At 38.9% G+C, this 15,703-nt stretch overlaps 1 non-coding gene across 1 annotated transcript; it reads right to left on the minus strand.

Annotated features, from left to right (window-relative positions):
- Positions 1–3,735: 3,735 nt before the first annotated feature.
- TRNAR-CCG (transfer RNA arginine (anticodon CCG)) lies at positions 3,736–3,808 on the minus strand. Its single transcript has one exon. It is a non-coding gene; the product is annotated as a tRNA-Arg (tRNA).
- Positions 3,809–15,703: the final 11,895 nt, after the last annotated feature.

Here is a 15,703-nt window from a genome sequence, read left to right on the forward strand (position 1 = left end):
ACACACAAGGCTTCCACATCGAAAACTAAGACAACTTTGAAGAGAAATTCACCTACTAAAGGCAGAAATAAACCACATTTACGGATTGGAAGACTTTATATTGTTGTCATTTTTTTCCAAACTGAACCATAGGGTCAATACAATTTCAACCATTATTTCAGCAGGTAATATTTTGGTAGAAATAGACATGCAAATTTCAAAATTTATATGGAAAGGCAAAGAACATAGATATCCCAAAGGATTTTGAAAAAGAACAGATTTAAGTGTTTACAGTGCCCGGCTTTAATACTTCAAATTATAGTAATCAAGAGAGTGTGATACAAACATAAGTATTGACAAGATAATCAATAGAATAGCACAAAGAGGCCAGAAACAGGCCCACCCTCAAAAAGTCCTTTGATTTTCAACAAAGATGCCCAGGGAATCCAAAGAAGAAAGAAAAGCCTTTTAAACACGTGATGCTAGAATCATTGGATACCGTGTAGAAAGAAAGTGAATTTTGGCCTCTTGCTTTCTACCACACACAAAAATAATTAGAGATAGAATATTGAGCTAAATGTAAAAGCTAAAACTATAAAGGTTTTAAAAGAAAAGTTAGTTGAAAATCTTCATCATCTCAATATAAAGTCATTGGATCACAAAAAAGCAATAAGAGAAACATTGATAAGTTAGGTTTCATTTTTAAAAAATTCTTATCAAAGACACCATTAAGAAAATTAATAGGCAAGCCATAGACTTGGAAAGGATATTCACAGAACATATCTGACAAAGTACTGGGATCCAGGCTATAAAACTTTTACAACTTAGTAACAAAAATACAAGCAACCCCATAAATTGAGGGCAAAGTTCAAACAGACATTCACAGAAGAAGACATATAAATGGCTCATAAGCCTGTAAAAAAGTTCAACCCAATGAGTCATTAGATACATTCAAATTTAAACCACAATGAAATACTACTATATAGTCAACAGAATAGCTAAAAATACAAAGATGAATAATATTCATTGTTGTTGAGGATGTAGAGCAACTGGAATTTTCATATGTTTTTGGTGGGAAAGTATAATAAAATGTTACAACCAGTTTGGATAAAGATCTGGCATTTTCTTATAAAAATAAATATACACCTACTCAGCATTTCTAATCCTATGTAGTTACTCAAAAGAAGTGAATAGTCACCAAAAGATTTTTCCAAATTGGTACAGTATATTTATTGTAGTAGCTTTGAATTGGAAGCAGCCTAGGTATTCATTAGTAGGAGAATGAATAAACCATGGTGTATTCATAAAATGGAATACTCTTCAGCCATAATACAAGAGTTATAGGCTAACACGTACATATGGAATCTAAAAAAATGGTACTGATGAACTCAGTGGCAGAGGAAGAATAAAGATGCAGATGTAGAGGACACAGGGAAGGGGGGACGTGGAGCTGGGACAAAGTGAAAGAGTAGCATTGACATGTATACACTACCAAATGTAAAATAGATGGTTAGTGGGAAGCTGCTGCATAACACAGGGAGATCAACTAGGTGATTGGGATGACCTAGACGGGTGGGCTAGGGAGGGTGGGACGGAGGCTCAAGAGGGAGGGGATATGGGGATATATGTATAAACACAGCTGATTCACTTTGTTGTACAGCAGAAACTGGCACAACAGTGTAAAGCTATTATACTTCAATAAAGATCGAACAAAAAACAACAGAGTAACAAGCGAATCTCAAAAATATTATGCTGAGTGAAAGAACCTTTACACAAGAGTCCATACTATATGTGTGATTCCATTTATATGAAGTTCCAGAACAAGAATTTAATCTATCATGGGAAAAAATCAGAAGTTGCTCTTGAAGCGAAGGAGTAAGAATTTACTGGAAAGTGGTGTAAGATAACTTTCTGGGCAGATGGTAATGTCCTGCAACTTGACAGAGGTATCGGTCACCTCAGTGTGTGTATTGTCAAAACTCAACATATGTATATTTTAAATGCGTGCATTTCATGGACTGTTTGGTTTATATCAAAATAAAAAGAAACTGTAATGGTATGTACACTGAAAAGAGCTTAGGGAAACTTTAGTGTTATGTTCTTTTGAGGCATTACATTTATGTGCCTCGAAAGATGTGATGGATTAATCAGTGGCTAGAGAGATGGCGAGATGGATAGTTATGTGTTAAAACATGCTTAGTAAAATGTTGATGGTATATAGGTATTTATTAGAAAATATTTTTTAACTTTGTTGTGTTTAAAATTTCTCATAATAAAATGTTGAACAAGGAAATAAAATACAATTAGATATGAGAAAGATATATAAAATATAAAATCAAGGATTATAATTATGAGAGCAATATGGAGGTTCCTTAAAAAACTAAAAATAGAGCTGCCATATGATCCAACAATCCCACTCCTGGGCATATATCTGGAAAAGACAAAAACTCTAATTCAAAAAGATACACCCCAGTGTTCATAGCAATGCTATTTACAATAGCCAAGACATAGAAGCAACCTAAGTGTCCAACGACAGAGGAATGGAGAAAGATGTGGCCTCTTTAAATATCTATACCTATACCTATATCTATATCTATATCTATATCTATATCTATATCTATATCTATATCTATATCTGTGAGATGGACTATTACTCAGCCATAAAAAATAATGAAATCATGCCCTTTGTAGCAACATGGATGGACCTAGATGTTCTCTTACTAAGTGAAGTAAGACAGACAGAAAAAGACAAATATCATATAATATCACTTACATGTGGGATCCAAAAAAAATCAACTTATTTACAAAAGAGAAACAGACTCACAGACATAGAAAAGAAACTTATGGTTACCTGGGGGGATGAGGCTGGGGGAAGGATAAATTAGGAGTTTAGAATTAGCAGATGCAAACTACTATGTATAAAATAGATAAACAACAAGGACCTATTGTATAGCACAGGGAATTATATTCAATATCTTATAATAAGGTTTAATGGAAAAGGTATAATGGAAAAGGTATAATGGAAAAGAATTTGAAAAAGAGTATATGTATATATAGATATATATATGAATCACTTTGCTGTGCTCCTGAAACTAACATTGTAAATCAACTATACTCCTATAAGAAAAGAATTATAATCATTTCCCAATATATACAAGTATTGAATCATTATGTTGGATGGCTGAAACTAATATAATGTTATATGCCAATTATATGTCCATTAAAAGAAGAAGAATAAATTAGCAGCTGCAGATGTCGGACAACAGAACTACAGTGTGTTCGCCAAGTGGGACTCCTAGTAGTAAATCTAGATTTAGACACCCCAACAACCAGTCTATAGTCTCAGGACCACCAGAGGCATCTGCCTGGGCAGAGTTTACAGTATGGCTGGGAGACAGGCAGGCATCTCCTAAATAAAAAGAGGAGGTAGTTTGAGCTTCACGTTCACTACTTTTTTAACTTAAATTCCAATATTCCTCCTCCCGTGGTGAGGGTGCAGTGAGGGGTTGGAAAGTGGCCAAGAGATTGCTCAGAATTCTCTTCCTCAATATTAATGTGAACAGCAGGAGTGAGGACCAGGGTTCCACAAAAACCCTGAAGACTTCAGGGTACTGAAGGGATCTTACTTTCTTAAGAAAACCAGAGCTTTAATTACTGACTTCGTGCTTTATAGTCTTCTTGCATAGGTCTTTTCTAAAAAATATTTATTTATTTATTTGGCTGCACCAGATCTTAGTTGCAGCATGCATGATCTAGTTCCCTGACCAGGGATTGAACCCGGGCCCGCTGCATTCGGAGCACAGAGTCTTAACCACTGGACCACCAGAGAAGTCCCCATGCTGTGTTTCTAAGTGGCTTGTGTCTATCCCAAATTAATCATGAATTTTGAATAGGTAGTAGGAAATCGTGAATAAAGTTAAATAGGCATTTACACAAAATAGCATTCAAATTCAGAGCATCAGAAGATGCTACATGGGTTGGGAAGCCATGAGAGTAAATTCCTGGTAACAGGATAATTATCCCAAAATTAAGCCCCAGGGGATGCTTGTCATCAGGTGGTAGAAGGTACGAAAGGATTCAAGAGAAAGGAGAACAAAACAGCAGAATATCCAACTAGAACAGGTAGGAGAGATTTAGAATATGTATTAAGAGAGATCAGTCCAAAAGGAGCAGAACTAAACTGTGCTGGATTGTGTGGGTGGACAGTTCTCGTTTGCTTACAGTACGCACTGGAGACAAGGAAGTTAAGGAAGGTGACTGGTAGAGTCTTAGTCCGCTTGGGCTGCTCTAGCAATATATCCCAGGCTGGGAAGCCTATGAATGACGGAAATTTAATTCTCACAGTTCTGGAGGCAGGAAGTCCAAGATCACGGTATCAGCATGATCCGGTGAGGGCCCTCTTCCTGGGTCATAGCTGGTGCCTTCTCCCTGTGTCCTCACATGGTGGAAGGGGCTGGGGATCTCTCTGGAGCCTATTTTTATCAGGCACTAATGCCATTCAGGGGGGCTCAGAAGAACTTAAGTACCTCCCAAAGGCCCCACCTACTAACCATCACCTTTGGGGATTAGGATTTTCAGCTTATGAATTTGGTGGGGGGGCATTCAGACCACAGCAAAGAGATAGGACATAGGGGAGGCAGATGTTGATGACCTAGAAGTTTTGTATCAAAAAGAGGAAGGCAAGGCTAACCTCCTAGAGCCCTCATTCTATCAACCAAAGGCCTCCTAATGAATAGGGAGGGAACACAGCTTTTACAAGGAGAATAACCCCCTGTCACCATGAAGAAGTGTCCCATTTATAACGTTTTCACCAAGGGCACCGTATCGTACTCAGCCCATCCAAAGCAATCCTGTGAATGGAAATCTCCGGGCTCACGTGTGACTCGTTAGCCTGCACGTGTCCTGAAATAGGGAAGACGGGTCCCTTACCGTCTCAGCAAGTTGTGTTCAAAGGGAGAGCAGCCTACGCCTAATCTGTGTTTGCCATAGCTGCCAAAACACATTTCAACATCTAAAGGAGGCAGTCAGCTGCATTAGAAGTGAATCCCTTTCTTGGAAAATGACATCTCGGCACAGCCTGCCAAAAGAGCGGCTGAGATACACTGTCTGGCCAAGAAAGGGAAGCTGCGGAGCAGAGGGGCCTCCTTTTGCATCCTGTGTGAGGCAGGAGGGTTTGGGCAGTCAAGCAGTTAACCTGAATTTACCTGGGGCTTTTTAATCAGCACAATCACGCCTATGCAATTAAAGTGCAGCCCTCCAGGCTGAAGTATACGTTTCTGTATATATGCTTCACGGGGAAGGTTAAATGCTACATTAATAAAGAACAAAAATGTAGCCAAAGATGAATTCTTGGAAAACTGAATCCAAAAAGCCTTTACTGGGAGGTTACCACACACAATCCCTGTGTGTGGTAAGGAAGACTCTGCCCTGGTTTCTAGTCACTTATTTAATCTTGATGTTGGGGCCCCAGCATGGGTCTCACCGTCTTCAGGTAAATACCTGCTTAATGAATTGTGCAGCTAATACCTGGCACAGAAAGTGGACCCAGAGGCAGAGTTAGGGGGGCAAAGGGCTTGTTGAGGAGAAACAGCTTGGAGAGGAAAGGAACAGGAACAGGACAGGACAGAGGGTACCATCCCACCTGGGTGAAGACTGACACAGCCTCTGCAGCCCAATGGGGCGCTCCAACACCAAGCTTGCCCATGAGACCTGACCTGCCTTGGGTAGAAATGATTGGGCTGTTTCTCAGTCAATGTCTGGAGGGAGCCCTCGGCAGGAACGGGGATGGAGCCTGAATAAAAAACAGTGGGAAGTCATCAGCTGACCACAGCCTCGCTAGGAAGCCGTCCTGAAGGAGGTGTGAGAGGTACGTATCGGTGTGTGCACAGTCCCAGAACACAAACAAGGACCATCTGCATCGGCCCCTGCAGAGCCTGAAGACAGAAGTCTATCATGGGGTCCTTAGCTGCTCACCCGAGAGACAAAAGGAGACTCTGACTTGTCCCCAGAATCATAAGTGGACATGAGCTAGAAGACTCTGAAGATCATCACAGACAGAGCACTGGTCACCACCACCCAGAAAGAGGACATACCTAAAGATGCTCACCGAGAATCCCCAGTTGGAGGAGGAAGGGACAGACTAACTCTTCACCCTGAGCACAGCTGGGCTTTGCGGATTCAGGAGTAGGAGTTTTAGGGGCTGGGGGCTTATGGGTACAAAACTCCCTCTTGTCTGTTTGTGAGTGACCTGCTCCCTCCGTGCCTCTTCTCAGCGGGGAGGCTGTGAACGGAACGTTGCTCTGAAGTATGCAGAGTTCTGTCAACCCTGGGAAACCAAGGATGACAGCCCACAACGCCAAAGAGTTCCCAGACTTCTCAGGTAAGATTCCCAGGAATGATCACTACTGGGAAAACTTAGGGCCAGGATGGATGGAATCAGTTTTGTAAACGCAAGGAAGCAACACTTCCCTTGGAAAATACATTATCTAGTTGTACAGAATGTCCACTGATTATTGGCCTTTTGATGTCTCCTATGTTTATACAAATTTTATTCCCAGGATTACTAGTAAAGTGCGATGATAAGAAGGCAAGGTCAAAATAGTTCATTTGCATTGATCTAAAATATTCAAATATATTTAAGAAGACTGATGGCATCACTTTGAAATGTAATCTCTAAAGATGGGACTGATGGAAAATCATAAAAGAGGTGTTACAGTTGAAATAGCTAAAACATTATAATTATATTTTATCACCATTTTTATTCCACAATGGGTAGGCAAATTCTTCTCCTTTATTTTTAGAATTATTAGGGAAGAGAAACAGGTCTTAAATATCATGCCTGTTCTGTTGACTTTGGGAAATGACCATCAGAAACGTCTTCTGGGTTCCAACAGCCATGGGGACTTTCTGAAAGGTAAACATTTTTTCTATTTCACACGCTTTAATAGAATTTAATATTCTGCTGATGGAACCTTGGTAGTAGAAACAATTTCTACTTTAGGTCAAGACAAAATCTTCTCCTTTTTACTGCTCCTGTATCTTTCCTCATCCTTTTCTTCCTGTTTCTCTTCTACTTCTTGTCTCTTTCCTTCTCTGTCATTGAAGGTCTTCTGTACACACCACGTGGAAGGGTTAATCCTCATGGAAAACTTGGAACACAGTAATAGTATCCTCATTCTAGTGATGAAGAGACAGAGGCTCAGGCAGACAAACAGGTATGCCTATATCTTTTCCCCACAGCATCACCCTCTGTTTTATTTGCCTTTCTTATTAATCTCTATTATAAAAGTAGATTGACTAAGTACATTTTAAGATCTCACTCTGGCAATTTATTTACATGTTTTCCAGATTAATTTTTTTAAAAACTGATGATGGACATTGGTGATATGACTAGTGATTGCGAAAATATCAAAATTGAAAGAAGAAGAAGAATGAGAAGAACAGAGGATGAACTGGTCTTGAAATGAAGGATGTACTCAAGGTAATTAAAAGTTGGAACACACATATTGCTAAAGGAAAGAAACCAGTCTGGAAAGGCTACATAGGTATGATACCAACTCTATAGCATTCTGGAAAATGAAAAACTATAGAGATGGTAAAAACGACTAGTGGTTGCCAGGGGTTGAGGTGGGAGGATGAATCGGTGGAACATGGGATTTTAGGGTAGTGAAACGATTCTGTATGATAGTCTAATGGTGAATACCTGACATTATGCACTTGGCAAAACCCACAGAACTGTACAACACAAAGAGGGACCCCCAACGCAAACAATGGACTTCAGTGAAAAGTAATGTACCGATAACGGTTCATGAGTAACAAGGATGAACAAAGGTACCGCACCCAGGTAAGATGGCAACAATAGGGAGGATGGAAGGGGAGCTCTGTACTTTCTGGTCAATTATCCTGTAAACCTAAAACTGCTCTAGAAAATAAAGTTCATAATTTTTTTCAAAACAGATTTCTTTAAAAAAGTACCTGGTGCAGGAGGAAGATGGGCCAATGTCCAGATGTCAAAATACACCCTGATTTTAGGACACATCCTAAAGTTGCTGGCAAGGCTGCTGGCTAAATGTCTGAGTCCCAGTGAATAATGCCAAGTGGTTTTACATCATGAACAAAGGACAAAGAGAAACCGTTCTAATATAAATTTCCATTTTTCTCTATTCACTGCAGACGGCACGCTCTTGCCTTTAAGTCGTGGACAGATGGTTCAGTGACAGGCGGTGGGTACTCACATGTGTGGGGCTGAATCTCATTACACTCTAACAAGAAGATCATAACGCAGACAATGAAAACCAAGTCTGGCTAATCACATGTGAGAGGCATTGATTTTTTTTTTTTTTTTTTTGAACTAACGGCAGGGACATTTTCATGCAATTTGAGAAATCTGATGATGAATGTTACTTTCATTATCTTTTATTTCCTTTGTCCCTTGAAAATCTAAATAAACCAATGCAATTTAAAAGCTAATTTCCAATTACATTACAGTTATTTTTATGACTATTTTCCCCCAATATTAGATAGGATAAACTATCTCTTTGCTTATTACTGTTATCTTGCTAGAAGTTCTTTACGATGTCTGTTATAAACTACTTTCTACCCTTTAAGATATTTGCAATCAATAAAGAAAAAAGTCTCAGCATAATCCGCTAGTATCATTATCCACAAACTCACCAGATTTCAATATATAACAAATGACACAGCCTCTATTTTAGTTTATAATGTAAAGCACATGGTATGGGACCAGACTTACTTAAAAATGCATTGAAAATACTAGCAATCTCATATATTTTGTAGAACTCATTTAATTAAGACTATGCATCCATGCAAAACTGCTTTGGGAGCAGAGGTAGTGAAAGGCTTATTTTTTTTTCAGAATTATTAACAACTTTAAAAATTCATGCCTATTTTAAAATGATCACTTCATGTCCTGTATGCATCCTGGCACAGGTGGAATTTCAAGAAACTCTTTCATCCATAAAAGAGAACAAGCTTAGGAACCTGAAAATTCTAACACTCTAAGTGCTATGAATATACGTGAAAGCAATTGAATTAATAAATCAGAAGGGAGGTAAAGGGATGAAGGATGTTTCTCGGTATAACTGAAGGCTCCAGCAGATATTAGGGACTGGTGGAAAAAGTGAGGCTGGTGGACACTAAAATCAGAAAATATTGTTGAGCATCTGTACATAAAATGAGGTGGGGTGGGGATAAGATGGGAGTTAGTTTATACAAGAAGGCAGGCTAATCTGAAAAGTCTCTTGAGACTCGTCTCACAGAAATGCTAGGTAAAGTGATGAAAGCATCCCATCCATTGCATAGCTGAGGTGCCAGGTAAGAAGGGAAATCCCTGTGTGGCAGAAATAAACCTCACAGAAAAAATGTGAGCAGAGGTACATCTTTCCTGGGGATGGGAGTCGTCAGGGAGGGACAGTGAGCACAGTGAAGACTGGACGATTATTTCTTTGTGCAACTAAAAATAGAGATCTTCAGCCTGCATGAAACAGGTCATGATTAAGAAAACATCTGCATCCTTGAGGAAAATAATCCCTAACAAATGTATTCACCCACATGAAAAGGCAATGACTAATCTTGTCTACCCTTTAGGGCCATTGGGTGGAAAACGCTACCCTGAGAATTCTAACACCCAGTCCTGTCCGCTAGGGTGGTTTGTAGTAGGAAAGTGCAAGTATCTGTGATCTAGGGACACAGAATACCAGAAATTCACATAAAACAGGTTTCCTAGGACTATGGAAATACTACCTTGCATTTGGAAGAAGAAAAGGTGAGACTGCCTTGGGTCCACACTACCAGGATTCCCAGACAGAGCTCTACTTGAGTTAGATTCACAATCCAAAATTACAAAACATGCAAGAGAGCAAGACACCATAAGCAAGAGACAGAACATGCCAAAAAGTAGGCATAGAATCCTGAGATTTTCTGATAAAATAAGTATCCAATAGAAGCTGTAACATAAATAGATCATAAGTGATTAGAGGTGTAAAGGAAGATGTTGAGAACACAAGAAAATGTCATCACTAAAAAGCAGATTAATGTTTTTTAAAATGTGTGTCTTAACACCATAATTCAAAAAGACACATGCACTCCAATATTCATTGCAGCACTATTTACAATAGCCAGGACATGGAAGCAACCTAAATGTCCATCAACAGATGAATGGATAAAAAAGATGTGGTACATATATACAATGGAATATTACTCAGCTGTAAAAAGCAATGAAACTGGGACATTTGTAGAGACATGGATAGACCTAGAGACTGTCATACAGAGTGAAGTGAGTCAGAAAGAGAAAAACAAATATCGTATATTAACACATATATGCATAACATAGAAAAATGGTACAAATCAACCGGTTCGCAAGGCAGAGATAGGGACACTGATGTAGAGAACAAACATATGGACACTAAGTGGGGAAAGCGGGGAGGGTTGGGGAGGAATGAATTGGGAGATTGGGATACCAAATTGTACACTCTAAATATATGCAGTTTACTGTATATTAACTGGATCTCAATAAAATTTCTTTTAAAAAAAAGTGTCTTAGAAATTAAAACAAAGCATAGTCATTTAAATTAAATTCTCAATGAATAGGTCCAATTGTAGCTCAGATACAGCTGAAGAAAGAATTGGTGTGAAGGAAGATTAACCCAAACAGTAGCTCTCAGTCTGGCTGCATATTAGAATCTCCTGAAACTTTAAAAAAATCCCAGGGTCCAGGCTATACTTACATCACTTAGATCAAAACCTCTGACAAAGGATCTAGACATCAGCATTTTTTAAAGTTCCAAGGTTGATTACAATTGAGGTTGTTTTAGCAAGAGCTGCCTCAGAGACAGCATACAAGATATTGGATAATGCAAACAGCATGATCCAGAAGAAATAAACACACACCAACACACAGACTAGGTCTGTTTTAGTTCTGTGTTGTTTTGATTGGCAAATATCAGGTAAAAAGATAACGGAGATGTACAAATGAAGAATTTCAAGGTGCATCTTTAAGCAGAGTTACCACAAAATCCAAACCCACTAATGTGCTGCTTGTGTAGGAAATTGGGAAGAAGCTGAAATTTAGCTTTACATAGACAAAACAGCATTGCAAGAAAGGCATATTCAGAAATCTCAGCTCATTGGGTTATTCGTGTGAACTGTTGTGTGTTTTCCCCAATAATTCCCCCCAGCTGTGCTGCACAGAACCTCCTTGGGCTGTAGTCCTCCACAATCTCTGCCCCCTCTGCAAAGGGGTTCCTAGCAGTAACTGAGTTTCTGCCTCACCTGGGACCAGCTCTCCCCAGTCCTCATGAGTCAGCCTTTGGGGTCTCCCCTTTCCTGGAGGAAACAGCATCATGTTCCCATTGGGAGAAGAGGGGACAACCTCCCATGTATCCGGAACTCACCACTTTGCCCCAGTCCCCCGTAACGTTTCTGGTGATGGAGGGAAAAGTGGATGGTGGTTGTCTTTGGGTCTGAACTGAAACCTGTCAGGAAATCTGTGGGAAGTGGATGAGCCCAATGATGATGATTCCATGATTCAGGAATGTGTCATTTTCTGCTTTAGGTCATCCCCGAGCCTGGGATCCCTGGACACATCTCATGTCACACTGTGTATGGTGATGATGTGAATGATTCTTCACCAGCCCAACCTTAAAAATAAATTAAAAGTAAAAATTTCAGAAGCCTTTTCTCCTGCCATATCCTTTTCCCACAATAATAATTCATAGCACCTATTTTTTTTTAAAAAGCGTTGTACTTGATTGTTATACTTCTCCAACAATCTTGTGAAATTCTTGAAACGTTGAGAAATCCCCACCCCACATTTCAGAATTATTTCTTGGAACGAATTTTACCATAAAGTTTAAAATGTTATCTTTGAAAACAATCAGAGAATTATGTTACTATCTCCCAATTCACTAGTTTTCTGTAGTTTATATTGGTTGAATAATTCACATTAAAGATGATGTGCAAAGCACATCTCATTAGGTGCACAGCTATAGAGCCCTGATGCCTATGATTTTCTGTATTATACTGCCACCCAGTGGTTAATTTTATTATGGCACACTAGCTAAAACAATGTGTGCTATTGTAAGTATTGTTAATTTTTTTTAAATCAGAGCAATGACCATCCAGATATTAGCATGTACCAATGATTATTTAGCACAGTTCATCTATCCACCAAAAGAATCATAAAGTTATTTTTTTAAAATCACAAAGAGAAAATGCCAATAATTTTTTGACTGTTATCTCTTTTTAATAAAATTAATATTATATTTTAAAGATATTCTGATAAAAAGGTATAAAATCAGGGAGGTAGAGGGTTGCCTACAAATAATTTCTTTAAATTTGTCATTTCTATATATAAGAAAATGTAAACCCAGAAAGGAAAACATTATAAGCAATTGTTGAAGGCCTCATAGCTAGTTGCTAGATTCAGATTAAAACCCCAGAAATTGTCACTCACAGCCAGAGGTTTTTCTGTAATTTAACTTCATTCATTAATAAAACTATCTCATCAATTTATTGGAGAGTGAGTCAGGAAGTTATGGAAATAATTACAAGAAGAAAGATGAATTATTTTATGGACTAAAATTAAAGGTCCCATGAAATAACAGTACATGTACAAAGTGAGGTTTGCTACCTGGAGAGGAAAGGAAAATCTTGGAGACATAAACTCAGGGTAGTGCTTCAGCCCGAAGTGAAGCTCATTACTGTCTAATATTTTCATTTTTTCATTGAGGCAAATGATGTATGTCATAGTTGCTGTACTTTTTAGCTGTGTGAGAGAAAAATACTCTATAAACCCTACGATTTATATAGGAAAAACAGAGCTAGGTTGAATTATCTTTGGTTTTAATACCTGATCCTACACTGAAAGAAAAGGAAAGAAACTGCCAAAATGAGTTTTTACTTTTTTTCCCAAAGCTTTGTATCCATTTTATCACAATTTCTCAATATAAAAACCTATCTGTAATGGTTTTGGGGGGTTTTTAGAAATTATGTGTTACTGCTAAATCATGTGTGAAATTGTTAATTCCAACTTATATTCAAAGAATGATCTGAATAATCCTTTCATTAGAATAATTGAGAAAATATCGCTGAAGTTACTGCTTTTTAAAAATCCCATTCAGAAGATCCCAAATTAAAAAGGATAATTTAAAAAAAATAATCAAGTATACAACTGGGTGGGAATGATATTATTAAAAAACAGTTCAAATATGTACTTTTAGAAAGATGAAGGTTTCCTGCTGCTTACATATGATAACTAAATATGGGGACTAATAGAAAGCTACTTACAGTGTGGTCCTGCCTATGAAACCAAGTGTTAAAAATAAGATGCTCCTCAGTAGAAATAAACCACCTAAGGATAAAGGGAGAAGAATGCTTCTCTATGGATGGACATCAACACCATCTGGGAGTTGGTAAGAAAGGTAAATGATCAGGCCACGTAGTAAACCTCCTGTTTCAGAAACTCCCAGAATGGGGTCCAGAAATCTTTAATTAAACATGCCCTGTCGGTGATTCATATGCACACTAGAGCTTTAGAAGCAACGATCGAGCTCCTTTCTGTCTTCAGATAGTTTATTCCTAAAGAGCAAAACTTCACTGTTGACACCTACTGTGGCAGTTATTAGTGTGTTGCCTCTCAGCTGCAAATCACCCTTCATCACCCTATTCCACAGGAAGGAGATGGACCCTGTACATGTTCTCCTATGTCAGCTGGTACCAAGTTGTCAGTGGAGGGTGCTGTTGGAGAATGCTGTAGAGGGAGGGGTTTCTCTTCCTGGTTCTGGTGTGCGCCTCCAACATACAGCACTGTGCATGCAGGGTGGCCGTCACTGTCCAGTCAGCAGCACCCCTGACACCACCTTGGACATCATCGCAGCAGAGCGCATGGGTACCCTACCTCCTGTGAACCAGTTCCCTGCACTCCCTCCAGCAGCACTGCAGAAAGTCTCGAGGTGCAGCATCTTTCTGTGGACAGATTTTCCCAGCAACCCTGAAGGCAGATTTCTAGCAAGTTGCACCTGTGCAGAAAGTCTGTGATTTCACTGCCATCCAGCGAGCCATGGCATGCCCTTTCTAGTAAAGACAGGGATTCTGCCCAGAGGAGTGTGGAGAGATGGGGGAACCTCTTTCCTGGATGCTCTATCTCAGACCTAGAGGCATTGCTGCTCCTAATACCTGCTACCTATTTTCCTCACCGTTCTGTTTACTTCAAGCAAACCAATGCCTCCTACGCCATTCCTCTGTTATAGTTATTAATTCTTTACATCAACATTTTCTTGTTCAAATAACTGTGTGCTTTCTGTCTCTCTGACTGGACCCCAAATGATACACTTAGCTTTTCCATCAGATCCTCTACAGTATAGGATCAGTTAATGGCTTGTGTCAAGTTGCAACTCACAGAGACCCTAAACACATCTAGGTCACATCAATATTTAGATATACAAGTAATTTAATTTTTTTACTATGGAAAAACTCTCATAAGCCTGTGAATATTGAGTAGCTTTTAATATCATTCAAACTGATCCACGCTGAAACCCTAGCTGCATCTAGTAGTAATAATAATACCTTATAGCTACTTAGTGCTTATAGTTTTTCAAGCATTTTCCTATGGATTTTGTGATTTTGAAAAAAACTCTTGAGATAGAAATAAACTTAAGCAGTACCTGTAGTAGTTGCAACAGCAATGCATGGGGCCCCACCTCACGTGCAGCCACATTGCTCCATGAATGGTACCCACAGTGAATCCAAATTCCTGGGAATTCCACTCTGCCAGAGCTTCTCCTGAGTCTCTGATACAGCAGAGCAGACTGCATTACACAGTCCTCAGCAGCGACCCTGAGCCCTTAATGAACAGTTCTAGTTTTTATGATATGCTTTTAGGAGAAAGCAGAGACGGGATACATTTGTGGTTCTGGGCCTTATTGACAGACCTTTATGGATTTTATGGATTTTAATATCAAATAAAAATATAAAAGACATGACCGTCCAAGCTGGGAGAATACTTAGGAAATCTAACTTACCTCTTTATGTTTGCTTCACATTATTGGGATTTGAAGGTTTCCAATATTCTAGACTAGATCAGAAATATAATCTTTGAAACATTTTCAGCTAAAGAGAAATGACTTCTACCTTGGCAACTTTCACCAACCTCTGCTAATTTCAGAGCATCTTCCCTCTTTCTAGGACATGATAATCTGCCTCTGGAATCAGGAGGACAATGATTGGGGATCAGAAGAGACCTGTTCATGGCCGGTATTTAGACCCATAACATGAAGATGTCTCTTCCTTCTCTTTCTCTAGATGAAGGGCTATATTTTTCTCAACAGCACGTATTACCATGTGACATACTACGTGTCTCATTAAATTTTGCCTCATCTGTCTCTTCACCCTCCAGCTAAACTGCCAGATAAAATACAAGCTCCAATTAAATTTGAATTCCTGATCATTAATGAATAACTTTTTAGTATAAATATGTCCCACATAATATTTGGAACACACTTATACTAAAAAAATTGTTTAGCGTGTGTTTCATGCAATATTTGACACACACCTGTACTAAAGAACAGACTTTTTGTATGACCCTAATATTGTATGATACATAATTATAGTAAAAAATTACTCCTTGATTCTCTGAAGTTCAAACCTGAGCTGCTTTTGCATTGCCCTGGCCCCCTCCTGTGTCCCACTCCCCCTGCAGCTGCAATGG

This window comes from Hippopotamus amphibius, chromosome 8 (assembly GCF_030028045.1).
Source record: "Hippopotamus amphibius kiboko isolate mHipAmp2 chromosome 8, mHipAmp2.hap2, whole genome shotgun sequence".
Taxonomy (NCBI): Eukaryota; Metazoa; Chordata; class Mammalia; order Artiodactyla; family Hippopotamidae; genus Hippopotamus; species Hippopotamus amphibius.